The 19,657-nt window shown below is 40.7% G+C and overlaps 1 protein-coding gene across 1 annotated transcript in view; it reads right to left on the reverse strand.

The window, feature by feature from the left end:
* Window positions 1–8,795, reverse strand: part of grik5 (glutamate receptor, ionotropic, kainate 5) — a 187,596-nt gene extending 178,801 nt beyond the window's left edge. Inside the window, exon 1 of the mRNA XM_062992731.1 lies at window positions 7,880–8,795. The gene's annotated coding sequence lies outside the window, so the exon portion shown is untranslated. The remainder of the gene's footprint in view (window positions 1–7,879) is intronic.
* Between the last annotated feature and the right edge of the window lie 10,862 nt (window positions 8,796–19,657).

Consider the following 19,657-nt stretch of genomic DNA (forward strand, 5'->3'; position numbering starts at 1 on the left):
CTGACTACTGGATATGAATGGTTTATAGCTGTGGAGATCAGATACAATCAGGTCAATCAGCCAATCAGGGCATGTGCAATACCCCACTACTACCTCAATGCTGTGTGTTTTATAGTTTAGTCTTTATTCTTTATATTTAAGATTCTTACACATGCGTGTGTATGGTGTATTTATATATATAATTTTTTTGCTTCTATTTTTACTTATTGTATGTGTAAGCACCGTTGGATTGCTACTCAATTTCATTGTACACTGTGCAATGACAATAAAGGCATCTTATCTTATCTTATTATACACTGGATGACATGTACCAATGAGGCCAAGCTGTAGCCTAGTGGTTAAGGTACTGGGCTAGTAATCAAAAGGTTGCTGGTTTAAGCCCCACCACTGCCAGGTTGCTGCTGTCGGGCCCTTGAGCAAGACCCTTAACCCTCAATTGCTTAGACTGTACACTGTAACTGTCGCTGTGGATAAAGGTGTCTGCTAAATGCCAAAAATGTAAATGTAAATATACCACCTTCTTGATTGAGTTTTGTCAGAACTGCTTTGGAAGTCTTTGTTTTAAATTAAAAACAACCTTTAATATTTCATAAAGCACCGATACAAGCAATTAAAATCATTAAATATAATTTTTTGTCCAGAGTTTGTTTGTTTGTTTATTAGAATCTTAACGCCATGTTTTACTCTTTGGTTACATTCATGACAGGAAACGGTAGTTACTCATTACACAAGGGTCATCAGTTCACAAGGTTATATCAAACACAATAATGGACTGTGGAAGGAAACCGGAGCACCCGGAGGAAACCCACGCAGACACAGGGAGAACATGCAAACTCCACACAGAAAGGACCCGGACCGCCCCACCTTGGGATCGAACCCGGGACCTTCTTGCAGTGAGACGACAGTGCTACCCACTTAACCACCGTGCCGCCCATTTGTCCAGAGACACTACTAAAATAACATGAATCCTGTCACAAATCCCTTTCTTCAGTTAAAAGTCATCAGTCTACATCGAAGGATGCATTCATATGCTATGCGTCATAACCACTTTTGCGCTGGCTGCGTCAATGTTTCCTACGAAGTGCGGCCAAGCTGCATTGTGCCGATTTGCCACTTTGCCGCTCAGTTTTTACAGCTTGTCGCTGCACTCACAGTTTAATCTGATTGAACTTTGACCTTGATTGCTACACTGTCGCCTCACAGCAAGAAGGTCTTGGGTTCGATTCCCATTTGGAGCAGTCTGGGTCCTTTCTGTGTGGAGTTTGTATGTCCTCCCCGTGTCTGCGTGGGTTTCCTGTGGGAGCTCCGGTTTCCTCCCACAGTCCAAAGACATGCAAGTGAGGTGAATTGGAGATACTAAATTGTCCATGACTGTGTTTGATGTTAAACTTGTGAACAAATGAATCTTGTGTAACGACTAACTACCTGTTCTGTTATGAATGTAACCAAAGTGTAAAACATGATGTTAAAATCCTAATAAATAAATAAATAAATAAATAAACAAAACCCTGAACTGTTGTATTCCACTTCACATTAGAACCATGGCATCATGACAAAAATGTGGCATGGCAACTAGAGTGCTGTGAAAGGGTGAGACCGGGTTTGCATTTTAGACTACAATCCTGCGCTTACTTATTCTGGAATCTCTTGAGGCTTTGTTGTTCTTCAATATGATTTCATGGGTTCAGGTTTGGGTTTTTTATCTTCTCACATCTCCAAATAACAACCAATGGCACAGCGTTTTTGTTTGAACTAAAATACACTTCACACAAACCTGCATGTAAATAAACAGTCAATACTGTCAGTCATTGTTTACTACTGTCAATAGTGTTAATTAATTCAAGCTTGGCCCTCAGTGGCAGAGCCGGGAGAAAGAGGCTTTGCCGCGTATCATGTGAAAGGCTCATGTTACACCGCGGTAAGCAACAATACGTGCCCCAGCCTGGCGGTGAGTGAAGCGCAAACCACTTATCACGTGAAAGCCACTTAAGTCGTAGTAAAACACCTGAACCTCCGAGGAGCCTTACCAAATGTCAACTTTGAAACAGAAAAAATATGAAACCCTTTTCTAATCATTCTGAGCAGATCCTCTGAAATCCCTAGCTCAACCCTACATCTGAAATGAAACCTGACGTATATTGGACTAGAGAACTAACGTAAAGCTTAAATAGTGTTTATTTTAGGTACACCCTAATAATACGCACTCATCTGTCTTTAATCTCGCTATCAATCCTGGATTAATCGAACAGCTCACGGCTTAGAGCTCACATCTATAAAGCCGATGGACGCTAGGCAGAGGCTCGGGCTCCGGCGCCCAATAAAGGATTTTAAAAGGAGGATGTTCTTCACAGCTCACTGGACCAGGTTAGAGCACGTCCACACTGATTGTTAGGCAATGAAGGGAGTTGTAGTGGCCCAAATAGCTATAATGTGCACAATTAGGGTGCTAAAAATGTGTTTTGTAATTCGTACCTTTATACGAAACACTTCTGTAGAAGGATGTAACTTTGCTGTTTGTATCTATTTGTAAAAGACAGATGGGTGAAGTTGTTAAGTAAGCTGTTGGGACACAATAAGCCCTAAGAACTCGCCATTTTGTATAAATAAGTATGCGCATATGACCGTCTTTAGCAGAGAACTAAATGCAGATGTCACTGTTCTTATAGAAACATTAGCCAGTCTAGCAGACTTCATGCCTGAAGCTCCTGCCCACTATGACGTAATAATTAACCCACTTCCAATGTCACATATACATGTAATGTTTTTTTTCCTTCTACTAGTTTTTACTAGGGCTGGCTCGATACCACTTTTTTATGTCCGATACCAATCCGATACCGTCATTTCTCCTCTCAAACAACTAAGCAGTAATAATACATGTCTCAATGCACCATGGTTAAACTAGCTTTCTAAATAACAATGCTCAGACTGTGAAACAAATATTCTAAAGGAATAAATACAGAAGCTACAACATCACACTTCTGCTAAACTGCTGTTTTTATTTTCACTTTTACACACAGAACATTTAGCAGCATTTTTGGTTTCACTTACGTTCACGTGACACATCTCGCTTTACGGCGTGTCGTCCAAAGTGTCTACAATTGGAAGATGTGGATGTCAATCAAACGCGATGGACCAATTAGAATTGACACAGAGTTGAGATTTTCCATTAAAGTTCTGTCACGTTTTTAGATTATTAAACCCTGCTGGATTTTGAAGAGGACGTCTGAAACGGGAAACGGTGTCGTTTGTTTTATTTCATAACACTAATGGATTAATCGTTGAGGATGTGCGATATCTCCAACCGGGAACAAGATATGTTTTCTTTATCTCAGGTGAGCAATTTATCATTTATAAAGCTATTTTTTTAGGTGTGGCAGTAGTAGATGATTTTTTAAAATGCTAAAAGTTTAAGTAGATCAGTGTGTGTTTTAATTTTGAATGGCTGTTGCGGATGAGTTGTAGATCAGTGGCACATGTTAATGATGTCATCATGATGTCATCCTTGTTACGGCAGTTGCCGAGTGAGCTGGCACTAAACGGCACTCTGTTGGAACGTATCTTTGTGTGTTATTTGCTTTACACACAAACGTACTTATTTACATTAAAAAACTAACAGCACAAAAACAGCCCTTTAGGTCAACACCAGGGTTGCCAGTACAAGCAGCTAGAAAACCAGATGCAGTTAGCTGATAGCTTATTTTGGCAATGAGTTTTCAATACCTAAATCATTTATTTATTAGCACATTGCCAATAAAGAGGTCAAAAATTAGCCAAACTTGCTTCAGTCAAAGGCAGAAAGCTTGACATTGTCTGGGATATTCTGACAGTGATCTGACTATTGTTTATGACTGGTTTATAGCTGTGGAAATTAGATACTGACGTCACCCTCAAGACGAGATTGGATGACGTACCACCTCATCCTTTGTGAGGCACTACTAAGATCACGTTAATCCTGTCACTAATCCCTTTCTTCAGTTAAAATCATTGGTTGAAATGTAAGGATGCATTCACATAAAATAAATACAGATGTTACAGTTATCATTGAAACAAACAAGTTTAGCAGTCTTTGTGCCTGAAGCTCCTGCCCATCATGCCTCAACTACAGTGCTCCTACCCACACCTACATGGCAAAAAACCCCAAGAAAGCTTGACGTTGTGTGAGATATTCTGACAATGATCTGACTATTGGATATGACTAGTTTATAGAAGTTGACATCAGATACTGACGTCACCCTCAAGAAGAGATTGGATGACGTACCACCTCCTTGACTGATTTTTGTCGGAACTGCTTGGGAGGTCTTCATATTCAACAGAGAAATGGTCATTCTAAAAACAAACCATTGATCTTTAATATTCACCATTGAATATTTTTGTCCAGAGGCACTACTAAGATCACATGAATCCTGTCACAAATCCCTTTCTTCATTTAAAAGTCATTAGTTTAAATTTAAGGAGGCATTCACATAAAGTAAATACTGATCATCTGTTACAGTTCATCTTGAAACTTTACCAGTTTAGCTGGCTTTGCACCTGAAGCTCCTGCCCATCATGCCTTAACAATTAACCCACTTATAAAGTCACTTTAAAAGTCACATATACAGTTTAAACATCACAAGATTGTTAGCTAGGCTGTTTGCTAGCAAAAAACACAACACAAAAAACAGCCCCATAGACCACTGAAGTCGTGCGTCATTCTGTAGTCCTCGTTATGCCCATATTTGGACACCCGGGTCTAACTCAGATTTCCTATGGGAAAAATGAACGGGGTTTTTAAAAAATCGACTCTAACGCATCCTGTGCTAAATAAACATTTTCAGAACCCTGTACGTTTTGTCCTGTGTAAATTTTTCTCCTGTATATCACTGGATCCTCTGAATTACGAGGTTGTTAAAGGGTCGTAATACTAATAATGCTACACGAAAGCTAATGCTACTGCACATTAATTAGACGTCACTGAACTACACCAATCAAATCAACGGAACGAGCGGCTCGCTTTTGGTGAGTACAACCAAAGGCGTAACACCCGACCATCCTTGCTTTCTACTTTAATGTAGCTACCTACTAAAAATATAAAGTAAAACTTGTGAATATCACTCCACTGTTACTCTGGTGAATCGCGCTGCTTCGTGCGCTCATTTAAGAGGCTTATAAAAGAAAAAAGAAAAAGAAAACATTAAGAGGCTTCCAGTCTAGTGACGTCACTTCAGTGCGCAGTAGCATTAGCTTACATGTAGCAATATTCATATTTTGACTCTTTAACGACTTCATAATTCAGAGGATCCAGTGATAATAGACAGAATAATCTCCATAAAACGAACGTAACAGCTCTGGAACATTTTTTATGACTACAGGATGCGAGAGAGGCAATTTGTGAAATCTCCATTCATATTTCCCATTCAAAATTTCTCTTAGACCCGGGTTACCAAATATGGGCATAACAACATGGCGTGGCCTACAAAATGACGACACGACTTCAGTGGTCTATTAGAGGTCAACACCAGGCTTGCCAGAACAAAAGTTGAGCCAGCTGACTCTTCTCTCATGCAAGGCCCCAGACGATATTTGTTATCCTAAAATATAAACGTTAGATTGATCATTGATGACACTTGTGAGTACGCACCTACATGGCAAGAAAAAGAAAAACCCCAAGCATGACTAGGTCTTAGTAAAGGAAGCATCTAGTGGGACAGCCAGTGCATGCTTATACACCTGCATACACACTTGACATACACATGATTACACCTGCAGATGACTATTCAAGTATCAACTCCAACAAACCAGACCTAACTCTATCTGACAAGCTATCATTTGGTCATACGCTCATGCACACACAGAACTGTGAACACAGACACTTGTTAAATCACTCATCCATGAAGAACACACACACATGTACGTGTGGACACACCGACAGAATGTAAACATTTGAATATGTATAGAAAATACAAATGTTATGTATGCAAATATTAATATAGAGAGTGTTTTGAAAGGGCAGAATCTAGTTAAGTCACATAGTTTTCTCATGACTAAACAAAAGTACAAAGCATCTTCAAAAAGTTTCCACATTTTTATATTTTGGTTAGAAACGGTGAGGTCGGGAGGAGTAGTAATTGGTCGTGTCTGAGAGACTGAAAAAGAGCTTATAGTCCGGATTTAGCACCATCTGATTTCCACTTTTTTGGACCGCTCAAGAAGCTTTAAGGGGAAGAAGATTTTCATGTGATGATGATGTGAAAGCAGTGGTGCATCATTGGCTACGTGCTCAACCAAAACATTTTTTGCTGATGGCATTAAAAAGTTACAACACTGGGGAAAAATGTATCGGAAGATGATTATGTAGAAAAGTGATTCTTAATAAAGTGAAGAACCCTCGTATTAATGCAGTTTACTAATAAGTATACACTCCCACACATAACTCTTTTACTTACAAAAGTAAAAGAGCTACAAAGCTTGTTCCCATTGTTACCATTACATATGAATGTTATAAAACTATTTAGCTGTTAATCAGCATCTCTGTTTCAATAAAAACAGAGATGCTGATAAACCTGTTTTGGATTGTGTAATTTACTATGGTACATGAGAGTTTTTCAGAAGATGTGTACAAATCCCAGCCATTGCAGTCCAGCACTTACAGATTTTCTGTCCTTCCATTAAAAAAGTCCAGTGTGATGAGAGTAATCTGAAAACCACTGATGCTGCTACTTCCCATCAAAACCACTCTGACTTTTGTATAAATGTGGATATTTTTGCTCTCCCACTATAAGTGCGTCCAAATTTGATAACACAATGGCACTGTGACTAATAAACCCTCTAAAACCACCTCTTCCAGTGATGGGAACGACAGAGTGTAGGACGACACTGCTTTTTAAATTCTATCCTGTATATACACTGATCAGCCATAACATTAAAACCACCTCCTTGTTTCTACACTCACTGTCCATTTTATCAGCTCCACTTACCATATAGAAGCACTTTGTAGTTCTACAATTACTGACTGGAGTCCAACTGTTTCTCTGCATACTTTTTAACCTGCTTTCACCCTGTTCTTCAGTGGTCAGGACCCCCACAGGACCACCACAGAGCAGGTATTATCTGGGTGTTGGATCATTCTCAGCACTGCAGTGACACTGACATGGTGGTGGTGTTGTGTTAGTGTGTGTTGTGCTGGTATGAGTGGATCAGACACAGCAGCACTGCTGGAGTTTTTAAATAGTGTCCACTCACTGTTCACTTTATTAGACACTCCAACCTAGTTGATCCACCTTGTAGATGTAAAGTCAGAGATGATCGCTCATCTATTGCTGCTGTTTGAGTTGATCATCTTCTAGACCTTCATCAGTGGTCACAGGACGCTGCCTACGGGGCACTGTTGGCTGGATATTTTTGGTTGGTGGACTAATCTCAGTCCAGCAGTCCCTGAGGTGTTTAAAAACTTCATCAGCATTGCTGTCTTATCCACTCATACCAGCACAACGCACACTAACACACCACCACCATGTCAGTGTCACTGCAGTGCTGAGAATCATCCACCACTCAAATAATACCTGCTCTGTAGTGGTCCTGGGAGAGTCCTGACCATTGAAGAACAGCATGAAAGGGGGCTAACAAAGCATGCAGAGAAACTGGTGGACTACAGTCAGTAATTGTAGAACTACAAAGTGCTCCTATAGGCTAAGTGAAGCTGATAAAATGAGTAATGTGTGTAGAAACAAGGAGGAGGTTTTAATGTCATGGCTGATCAGTGTATTCTGAATATTTTGACTTGACGGATTTAGAAATGATTCATTTTGAAGAATTTATTTCATCATACATACACATTTAAAGGATTTTGCTTAAACATGCATTTGGAGATAAATAAAGGAAGCAGAAGTGGTTTACTCACAGAGTGAAGCATGCGTTGTCAGGAACTGGGCGCCATGGGTCGCTGGTTTAAGTGGCGAATTTGTTCCTCTTAGAAGATGTGATCCCAGTCAAAGTGTTGATTCAGAAATGTCCCAATCCCCTGACGGTGCTTTACTAGATCCGCTCCAAATCGCTCGGTTTTAAAAGGAGTAACGTAAACCCCTGACGTTTACAGTTTTTTCTACAGTAATGATCTAACCTTAAGTCTTCGAATCGCAAAGCTGTGTGAATTCTGGCTGGTGCGTCTAGCAATAAAATGGAAATATAATTAACTTTTTGTATTTCAGGCATGCACTGTTAAGACCTGAGAACTGAGCCTACAGATTGGAACAAAAGATTGAAAGGCCTCCTCTGGCGCTTTTTCCCCAGATGGTAAATCTGCCAGTTAGAAATCCCACCTACAATCAAAGCTAATTCTTATACACACTCTAGCACACCCTCGCTCATGCATGCCCACGTTCAGACACTCTCTCACCCACATTCGCACCTGGCTCATAAGAGGACGTTAACGTTTAGCGTTCAGCCGCCTCGTCCTGTTAGCCTCCTGCTCCTGCCCTTGTCCATGGCCGCAGATGCAGGTGCAGACGCTAAATCAAAACCTACAAACGCAAGTCTTCAACAAGGACCTGTTGTGTCCCTTCACTTTTGGCTCCAGATTCTTTGGATCAACTCGCCAGGCCTGAAGGAGATCCGTATTTCGCTACAGTTAGGTGATCAAGGCTGAAAGATGTTTCGAATGTCCACTGTGGTTCTCTGCATCCGGATTAAATCAGCAGCAACAGGGACCAAGCCAATAAAAGTTCCAAAGGTTCCAGAGAAGAACTGTTCCTCTTTTCCTCTCTAATCTGAAGGTGGGAGCAAATTCTACACCTCCACTGTTTGACTTGATGACTCAGTAAACAGTAACTCCTCTTTTTATAATCACATTTCCATAAACATATAAATCAAAATCCCTTTGGCTAGTCTGAACCCAGGTTCAGCTGATACGGTGCAACAGAGAAGGTCGAACTGGTTGTGTACCACGACTGGTCTTGTGTCTGCAACCTGAAGACAAGAGAAAAAACAAGAAACACAGATTTATTATCACTTCACCCTACCGAAATAAAACTGTGCACGTCATTGAAGTGGCACCATCAAGGGTACATTTAGTGCAGGTGTGGGCATTTAAATTTTGCAAGGGGCCACATGAAAAACTGGGACTGTTGTAGAGGGCTGGACCAATAGGCTGATCTTAATTCTGCTCAATATTAATTTATTCTCTGTATAAAGAGCAGTAAATAATATGTTATTAAAAAGCTGTTACTGGAAGAACGTTACAATCAGGTAATGAAAATGAGAAGCAGGAAGAATAAAAACCTTAACATCATTTAATCAACTATTTAATCAACTCTCACGAAAACAGTTTTGAAAAAAATATGCAGGTTTTAAATTTAAAAACCTGGTTTTTAAAATGTGCATGTTTTTACCTTTACACAAAGTGCTATTGCTACTTTGTTTGCAGTCTAATTACCTCATTTGCTGTTTTATTGTACATTGTTATCGTTGGATATTGTTTCTAGATATCACAAAGCTCGTCATGACCGCTGTAGTCCTCGATGTGTAAAACTTTATAAAAAAAATCCTTGTTGCTTTTACAATTTAGATGTGAGCGCTCTGCATTGTACAAGTTCTTTTCTATCTCTGTGTTTAGTACAGTAGGCAGTTTAAATGATAATCCTTAAACACAGCAATCTGGTCGCCACAAACTAAACACACAGCTTTACATCTGATTAAAACAAAATTACACACCCAGATGGCACTGCGGATATTCCACTAGCACACCAGCACCGAGTTTCTGAACTCCTCGGTTCGAAACTCGGTGTTGCCTCCGGTCGGCTGGGCGGCATCTGGCGGGCATAATTGGCAGTGCCTGCAGCAGATACTAACTGGCCACCGTATGGGTGGGGGCCAGACTATGGGTGTGTTCAAAAACCTAGGGAGCTGCCTTGCTGTCCTACTGCCTACATAGGCAGCTGCCTCAGTAGAGAGGATTCTAATAAGTCAATGACTTATAAGGCAGGTTATTCGAACGCACTATTTAGACAGCGATTCCATCAGGTTTCGCTTACTAAGCTAACACAGTTAGCATCTTGCCATTCAAACCAATGGGATGGGGTGGCACAGCACGCTAACATGTCAACTAACATCTCCCTTCGTGTACCGCAAACGGTTAAATTCACTGACAAGCCCGAACTTGCAAATAAATACGCTTGTGCACGTTTATACAAGTTAAAAATCAGTAATAATTTATTTACGTTTGAAAATATCTCCATTCGTTTCTCCGCACCGTCAGCCATGTATTTTAAATTTTTCTGTGAGAGAAGAGCTGCCGCACTGAATGCTGGGATTGCCGTGATCACTAAGGAAGCTTCCGATGCTCACTCGTTCTTGAGTCAGAATAACATTGAAATTTAAAGATGCCTAACTAGACAGCTTATTAAGGCATCTAGGATTTCGAACAGCCTCATTCTCGGGAGCGTGCGCAGGATGACGTAAAATGCTGTCTATGTAGAGAGCGCACTAGCTTTTTAAACACACCCTATGTGTGGGTGGGTGGGTCTTCATACGCTGTGTAAGGACCCTGATTGGCGGAAGAGACGCCTGTGCAGAATGCAGGGGCGAGAAGAGGAGGGCTGTGCACGTGTCAGAAGAGGCGTGTACAGCGACGTGCTCTCCTCGGATGCAATCTGGTATCTCTCAGCAGCGGAAGACAAAAATTGAGTGTGCTAAATCGGGAGGAAAATGGGAAGAAAATGTATAAAAAAAAATACTTAGACATCCATGTCTTGTTAAAAAACTCCTACGTTTTGTATTAATCACACCTACAGTTCTATTCGCCAACACGTTACAGTTAACTTGGAAAATAGCAGTCTCTTCAAAATAAAAACAATGTTATTATATTGCATGTATGATGTACACTTATTTACGACTTATTTCTATTTACCACTGACCTCATGCGGGCTCAGAGACACCCAACGGGCCGGATGTGGCCCGGGGGCCGTACAATGCCCAGGTCTGATCTAGTGTTCCTTTTACCTAAATAGTACATGTAGCATACTACATTAAAGGCAAAGTTACTCAACTTCAAACCTGAAGTGTTCCCGTCCTTCATTAATTCATGGTTACAAAAAATATAAAACACTTCAAGGTTCTGTCTGCCCAAGTCTGAGATTAAGAACTTGTTTGAAGGTACAGAAGTGGTTCACATCTTTTGTATCTTAAAAAAGACACAACCAAAAGTCTCTCAAAATGAAAGTCTACCATCTTGTTGCTATCAAAAAACAAGCTATATGGCAACTTCATCCAAAAATGTTTTGTGTACCTATAAACCCTGTTAAATGAAATTACACTTAGCTTCCAGTTTACAAAGGTACGCCTACCTAGCCTTTTTCCAGGCGCATTGACCTCACAAGTGCCTTTTAATTACGGTAGTCTCTAACTAGAGCTTATCTGTTGCTATGCAGACTTTGTTACCACTCTCACAGGACCATCACTGACCTAATATTCAACAAGTTACTACCAGAAAGGAAGTAAAGACCATTCTAAGCGGGCAGCACAGTGGCTCTGGGGGTAGCACTGTCATCCCAGCGCAAGAAGATCCTGGGTTGCATGTTCTCCCTGTATCTGCGTGGGTTTCCTCCGGGAGCTCCGGTTTCCTTCCACCGTCAAAAGACATGCAGTCAGGTGAATTCGGGATACAAAATTGTCTGTGTGTTCATCTGTGTTTGACATTAAAAACTTGAACTGATGAATCGTGTGTACCCAGTAACTATCTATTCTGTCATGAATGTAACCAAAGTGTATAAAACATGACGTTAAAAATCCTAATGAAATAAATAAACCACTCAGCACAGTAGTGACACAAGTAACTGACCATGCTATAATGCAAGTGCTCGTACTGACAATGGTACATTGCCTAAACATTGACTCAAAGGAATATAAAGAAAAATAATGCCTTGGTAAAGCACACAAACCCAAATGTGGCTGCTTTGCCAATCCAGAATTCAAACCTTGAGATCAGAGTCCTAACCACTAAGCTACCACTGTTTCTTATAATGAACAAGTAGAGGGTGAATAGTTGCCAGATTTTGTACACTTACTTTGTATTAAAAGTCGAGTAAAGGCAAATTCACTGATACACCTACTGCATATGGGAAATTGTACGTAAACAATTACTGACCCAACCTTATAAAGTGGCAACTTTGGAAAGGAAGAAAGACAACAAATAATTGCAAGATGGAACTCACAAATTAATGCAGAATTATAACAATCCTGGTCCAAGTAAGTCTTTGTGTGTCCATCATACCTGCTGCACAACATTTACATGATCCAATGTGACTTACAATTACGACTGAATACAGTTTTAACAATTGAGGGTTAAAAGCCTCACTTAGGGGCCCAACAATGGCAACTTGGCAATGGTGGGGCTTGAACTGGCAACCTTCTAATTACTAGTGCAGTACCTTAACAGCAAGGTCCCACAAGAAACAGACAGACAGACAAATCCAAAAACCTAAACAAATAAATCTAGAACATAATGGTTTACAGAAATCTAGCAATCTGTCACCATCATCACCATATCTGAGCTATCTGTCTCCAGATATTCAGGACATAAAGTGTACACCAATGGAATAGCACAGATTTGAATGATTAACCCTTATGTCAACAAGGATCAATAAGGCTGAGATCCCCTTAATAGAAAAGATCACTGTAAATCAGTACGGCGTGATCACAATCCCAATAAGGTTCCACATGGCATAAGGGGTCACACAGTGTTTCTATAAGTAAAAAAAAACATAATGGGTCAGAAAATCCCAACTCAGTTGGACACTAGTCATTGAATCATGAATCATGTGTTCGAGAGCACTTTACACCACCATGGTTAATACGGTAATTGATGTCTTGTTTGATGTAATGGTTTTCTAGACCGCCACTCCACTCTCAAAGCTTTGAGACACATCATAGCCTACATGGAGGCTTTTCTTGGCACAACAACAAAGATACCTTACATAGGTATAAGTCTTTAATTTCTTAACTGAATGTAATTATGACGTGACTCTGGGGTTCGTTTGTAAAGACGTCAGCTTTGACGTCACAGCTGGATGAGAAAAGTTTAACCAGATAGAAAAGAAAAAGAACAAGAAAGCCAGACAAAATCCATCAATAAGAGCAAAATGGTCTTTTGTACTATTTTTGGAAGGGCAAGGGGGGCTCTTTTCTGCCAAATAAAATAAAAGGCACCAAAGGAGGGAGTGGGGAGAAAAGAGCTGGGCAAAAGGGCAACTGTTTTGTCACCCTTACTTATCTAAGACATTAAGATGGCCAACTCCATCCTGCCTTTTTCTGTGTCTGCCACCCTTTTCCCTCTGCCCTTTCAATTGTTCCGTGACATATTCGGTGTCAGCCACATGGAGAGGATAACAGCTCAGCCATTCAAGCTGTCTGTGTGTTAGACAGGGTCTTTACAAACAATCAGGCTGAGATAGAGAGTAGACGATATGAAGAGATCTGGACATCTGGACAGCATGAACTGTAGCCTGTAACAGCTCTCCTGGGGAATGAGGTTGATCAATACGCAGCTATAGCACCAAGGGAGGCCTTGGCTCGTTAGCACCAGTACGAAGAGAGCGGATAAAATCTGGCATCTAGGTGAGTATGAGAAAAGACCGTGAAATCTACCGAGGAGCTAAATCTGCCACTGAAGAACAGATGCCAGGTCTTTGTGGTAATACGCGTGCATATACTGTATGTGTGTGCAACAAATGTCAGAAGGACTAGAACTACAGATGTGGTGGGGGCACCATTGCACATGGCTTCAATGCAACAGGACAAACGCAAAACAAAACACTGATGCGTCTTTCAGTGAATAAATGAATGTAAAAAAAAAAAAGACAAGGAGATGAAAGAGGCACGAATGAATGCAAGACAGCCAGGTTTCTCTCAAATCCATCAGCAGAGGACAGCACTCCCTGACTCAGGGTGGGGGATGGAGGGAGGCAGGGACGAAAGGGGGAGGATGGAGGGAAAATAGGAGCAGTAAGGTTGGAGAGAAAAAGGGATGCTGGGGTTGAACGGAGCACCGAATGTAACCAAAAATCGAATAAAAATAGGAACAAGTGTGAAAAGAGAGAAAGGAGAGAAGCTGGGGAAAACTCAACTCTCTAGGATAGTGTCCTTCGCAGGTTAACACAATCCCTGCTCTGTGGAGCCGTTCTGAACAGAGCCCGTTTGGAGCGCCGCAAATCGTTTCCAGAATACCAATCACACACCGGCACCATACATCCACACATGCATAGAGTCAATGATATGGTATGGCGTGGCGTGGCGTGGCGTGGCATGGCATGGCATGGCATAGAACGCTCATGTAAATTCAAAGGCAAGACAAGCAAACTCCATCCAGCATCTGGATTTTATGTGAACTGTACATGTATATAATGGATGTGAAGGATGGCATGGTTGTGATGCAATATAAAACACCTACTTACAGTGAGCCAACGATTCCAGAATTGGCACATGCAGTGCCGGTCTGCTCTAAAGTCTACGGTGTGAAAAATTACATCCTTCTGTCTGAATGAATCTCCAAGCTTGTGAGACGTGGGCGTTTTAGTTTGCTCGTCATCGTCCTTACACTTCCTCTGTTCTCCCTTTATAAGTGTTTTCTCTCAGGTCCCTTACAATGTTCTCTGCTGTAATTCCACAGCAGGCACCGCAAGCTGCATTCACTTCTGACTCCGCTCAGACCCCCTCCCTCTCTCTCTCTCTCTCTCACATCTCTCTCTCTCTCTCTCTGGCTCTCTCTCCTCATTGTATCCCCCATACCATCTCGGCTTGTGCTCCAATCCAAACTGCTTTCGCTCCTGCTCCCTCCTAGAAGTACAAAAAAAACCCTTATGACATTATCACACCTCTCTTAATCTTGTTCCTTTTTTTTCTTTGAGAGCACAAATTCTTTCTTCCATTCCTACCAGTCTCCATTCACAAGATTGAGATTTGGAAGAAAAAAAAAAAGATAACGCTAATATTCAACAGGCAAATCACATGTGCGCAGCCTGTGTACATTAGCGAGCATTAAAAACCATGTGTGACACATGTGAAACATGTTCTACACACACGAACATGAGACCATTAATAATTCATCTTCAACACCCACTCTGTCTTAATCATGGTGGTCTGGAATCTACATGGCAACACTGGGCACCAGGCGGGAAAACACCCTGGACAGAATTCCAATCCATCACAAGGCATCAACCACTCACCAATGTACTCATTTAATTAAACCAAGAGGATCTACAGAACACCCATTGTGTGGTATTTAATACTTAGGTTCACTTTAGGCTCATCAGACCACAAGACTTTCCGCCACTTCAATATAGAGTCTTGCCACGTTTTGCATTTCTTTACCTCCACTATATTCTGGACAGGGTCATGTGGGGTCTGGCTGCCCTGGAATATCTGGGTGCAAGGAAGTAAAACATCACGGGGCTTTAACATTGCTCAGAAATAGCCAATCATGTCTGATTGGCCAACAGCACCGTTGGGGATTCAAACCCTGGAAATCTGAGGTAGTGGGTTCGTGTAATTTACCGCTGTGTGGTCCAAAATACCAGAATTATAAACTTGTTTTAAATTATTTAACTGTTAGAATGCTTTGGACTTTTGATTTAGCTTTGAACATGCAAAAAATATCATTTTAATAATATACTAAATGAGTATTGATTTTACATTAATGAAATCATTAAACTTTGTCTTTTCACGTCTGAGTTTTGGCTTAGCGTCTGAATGTAAAGCAAAGTGAATTCATTGTTTATTTTCTTAAGAAAAGCCATTCAATATATCCTGATGAGCCAAAACATTAGGACCAGTCCCCAAAATACGCAAGGCAATGCCAGTTGTCAACACATGTGGAATGCAGCAAATATGATCAGCATAAAGACCTGAGTGACTTTGATAAGGGTTCAATTATTATGGCCAGATGACTGGGTTGAAGTATCTCCAAAAAAAGCAAGAGGTGCTCATAGGCAGGCATTGTGAGTACCCAACAATATTGGTCTGAGAAGGGAAAAGCCACAAAATGCTGACAGGTTTTCGAGCCACCAAGACTTATTGACACCAGAGACCATAAAGGCATCTAGTACGGTCCAACTGTAGGGCTACTGTGGCTACACTGACATTCTTGACTTTCCTGGGATCAATTAAGTGATCTATCTAGCTATTGCAGCTCATTTTAATATTGGTGATGATGAAGTGTATGCTTTACAAACCCTACAGAAGATCAAACCCTTCTGTATATGCGGCTGCATAGTCGCATGCCAAAGTGGCAACTTCTTTCCATGGTGGAAAGCTCCCTGATAGCATCTGAACTGGACATCAAAGCAATGGATCATGTAGACGGCTGGGCACAAATACACCGTTTACCCGTGGAAGACACGGCCCAAGGGTGCACTGCTTCGCTTTAGACTACATCTTATAAACAATTTGTCTGACTGACCACGCTTTAAAAAGAAGGTCACCAGCAAACTGAATTAAAGTTCAATCAGATTCAACTTTGAGCGCACGCAGCATCAAGCAGTAAAAAACAAGCAGCAAAGCAGCAAGCAGTTATGCACAGTGCACTCCATGCACTCAAGATAGCTGCACCTCTTTACTCCATAGGGAACAATAGCACAACCAGTGCAAAAGTGGTTCTGTAACATAGTGTATATGCAGCCTTAGAGGTTTTAGGCATTAGGTATTTGACTTGATTCTTACTATGAGTAAACTAAAAGCATGAAATTATTCACACTGAATGATTTACAACTCTTATATTGCTCCTTTATCTACAGCTTTAGCTCAGGCAGCAGCTCAATAAATAATTTTGATTCTTAAACTAAAGTGATCATAAACCTGTCATGAAATTGTTCCTTTCTGATGTGTAGCTTAATTTTATGGTCAGCTGGATGATTTCTTAATTTTTTATTATAATGCACAAATGTATACTATTTTGCCAATAGTATGTGTAGGAAACCAAGCTATCAGTTTCTTTGACATTCTATTCCAAAACCAACTTGCCACACTCATCAATTTGCAGCTAAAACAGCCTCCACACTTATAGGAAGGCTTTTAGGGTAATTTTGGATGCACATTCAGCCAAAAAAGTATTTGTGAGGCCAGGCAGTGACACTGAGTAAAAAGTAGGGCTGCAACTAACGATTATTTTAGTAGTCGACTAATCTGACGATTATTTTTTTTTTTTTTTTTTTTTTTTTTTTTTTTTTTTTTTTTTTTCGATTAGTCGACGATTATTTATGTCATACCCTCCATCTCTGCCTTAACATAACAAAACTCTGTTATGTTATTTAAGTTCCAATTTCAAATTAAAATAATGACCCATGAAACATGAATATGAAACTTAAGCTTGATAGTTTAATTAAATATATTTGAAACATTAATACACAATCACAATAAAAAAAATTCAATGAAATAAGAAAGATTTGGACAGCATTAGAAACTGTTATGTTTCAGAAGTTATCACTCTGGAAGTCAAAAACATATATAACATGTGGTTGAGAAACATGTGAATGCTGTCTGTGAAGACCTCAGCCATCTGAGGGGAGCATGAACCTCTTCTCATCCACACTCCATTGCTTAGTGCTATTAATAGAATGAGCAAAAGAGAAAGCTGTATTAATTATCACAAACTGAAGGCTATGTATCATAGTTTATTACAAATAGTGTACTGGCTATGCCAACTAAACCATAACAGGTTAAATATTTTAATTGAATTATCTGCTGAGCTAACTAGCTATCATTAAGTGGATGAGGCTTATTAGTTAGAATGAATGCTCTCATTAACGAGAGCAAAAATATGGAAGACGAGACAGGGTAACGTTAGGCTATAATGTTAAGTTATACTGTATAACGTTACTCATATAAATGACTGATTAACTATTGCACTTAATGAGTTAGCTAGCTAACAAACCTGAAAAATAGCGAACTCTTAGATAGTTTTCCGACAAGTACTCTAGCATTAACAAACATTAACTACGTTGGTTAAAGCACAAAGCGGTGTAAAAACTTACCGTAATAACGCTGGTCATCACGGCTGCAAGGCGTTTCACCGTGTTGCTGGCGTGAAACTACAACTCTGCTTTGTAGTGTCTGCGTCCAGCTCGTTTCTTTGGGTTATTTTGGCTGAAATACTTTAGAAAGTTTCAGTCTCTTTATCTTTGCCTCTCTGTCTTCATAAACTCCCCGCTGCGCCATGGAAGCGATGCTGCGCCCCCTGCAGTCCCTTTAGTGCATTGCAATAATAACGACGCGTCGACAATTAAATTCCACGTCGACAAATTTTTGTAGTCGACGTTATCGATTACGTCGACTAATCGTTGCAGCCCTAGTAAAAAGGCCTGCTTAATCCCAAAGTTATTCATTGGGACTTTTGTGCACACGAGAACAGTCATATTGCAACAGGAGAAAACCTGCCCTAAATGATTTCCACAGTTAGAAAAATTTATATTATTACCAACTGTTAGCAATGGGTGGGTCTGATATACCTTTGACCATATACTGTATTGTAAATGTGATGTGTTACATCATTTAATTTTCATTTTTCATTATCCGTTTTATCCTGGTTAGAGTTGCAGAGCAGGAATGCACTGGACAGGGTGAAAATCTATCACAGGGCCTCAGCCATCCCACTCAGACCTCAGCCAATCATGTTATTATGTAGACATCCGACCGGCTGATGGCGCCGCTGGGTATTTATACTGTATTGGGTTAGCACAATTTAACGTTGCGCCACCTGAGCACCCAAAATAATTACTATTTGAAGATAGAGACTATAGTAAAAGCAAGGTTAGTTTCATTTCAAGTACCAAGTGTAGAGGTAGGTTTTTAGTCATGTTTAAAGGAGCGGCACTGTGGCTAAGTGGGTAGCACTGTCGCCTTACAGCAAGAAGGTCCTGGGTTCGATCCCCAAGTGGGGCGGTCTGGGTCCTTTCTGCGTGGAGTTTGCATGTTCTCCTTGTCCATGACTGTGTTCGATATAACCTTGAGAACCTTGTGTAACGAGTGGCTACCGTTTCCTGTCATGAATGTAACCAAAAGTGTAAAACATGACGTTAAAATCCTAATAAACAAACAGTCATGTTTAAAGAAGGGAACAGAAGGCGCCCAGGTGGTGCAGCGGGATATTCCGCTTGCACACCAGCACCGAGTTTCTAAACTTTCGAAACTCTGTGTCGCCATCGGTCGGCTGGGCGCCATCTAGCGGGCATAATTGGCAGTGCCTGCAGCAGATACTAATTGGCCACCGTATCTGCAGGGTGGGGGCCGGACTATGTGTGAGTGGGTGGGTCTTCATACGCGTGTACAGTGACGTGCTCTCCTCGGATGCAATCTGGCATCTATCAGCAGCGGAAGACAAAATTGAGAAAATGCATTAAAAAAAAAAAAAAAAAGAAGAAGAAGGGAACAGATTCACCTGTACAAACAGGTGAAGGTCATGCCTGTGTACTTTCAGGCCTTCATGTCTGTCTATTTTTTGTCTTATGGATAAGGCTCTACCTAATTCCCGGCCGTGAAAACCACATCACGGACTATAAAATGAGCCTTTTCCTATGTAATATGCAATTTGCTGTGAAATTCAAAATTTAGGGTTTGTGTTTAGCGATTTAACATTTAAGGCGCAATCATACTGCAGTTAAGTTAGTGTAACAGATTTTTCTGTAGTGTAGTGAGC

This window comes from Trichomycterus rosablanca, chromosome 3 (assembly GCF_030014385.1).
Source record: "Trichomycterus rosablanca isolate fTriRos1 chromosome 3, fTriRos1.hap1, whole genome shotgun sequence".
Lineage (NCBI taxonomy): Eukaryota > Metazoa > Chordata > Actinopteri > Siluriformes > Trichomycteridae > Trichomycterus > Trichomycterus rosablanca.